This window comes from Trachymyrmex cornetzi, unplaced genomic scaffold (assembly GCF_001594075.2).
Source record: "Trachymyrmex cornetzi isolate Tcor2-1 unplaced genomic scaffold, Tcor1.1 scaffold236, whole genome shotgun sequence".
Taxonomy (NCBI): Eukaryota; Metazoa; Arthropoda; class Insecta; order Hymenoptera; family Formicidae; genus Trachymyrmex; species Trachymyrmex cornetzi.
The window spans coordinates 99,338-99,711 of NW_017297019.1; positions in this window are offsets into that span (position 1 = coordinate 99,338).

A 374-nucleotide genomic window follows, 5' to 3' on the forward strand; every position below is an offset into this window, starting at 1 on the left:
GTTTAGCCGATTATATTCAATAATTGCTTCTTCACTAGTTATTATAGATAAAGAATCATGATTAATCAAATACGCATTAAGGTTCACTTTTGTTGCTAATTTTACTTTAATTTTATATATAAAATTAGAATTCTATGAAGACATTGTGAACAGCAGCTTAATGGACAAAACGCTTTATGTATGTTACATGTACAACTGAAAAAATTTGAAAAGCTGAAATGGTCCCTTTTTGGGAAACGATCTCCAGATCTCGGTATAAATCGGCTGCACCAATTTTATTCAGACTGATCGCAATCGAAAGATACCGACGACATATAATAAAAGTGTTTTTAGATCTTTGATTGCGGCTGTAGTTTCTGAGTAATTTTAATCTA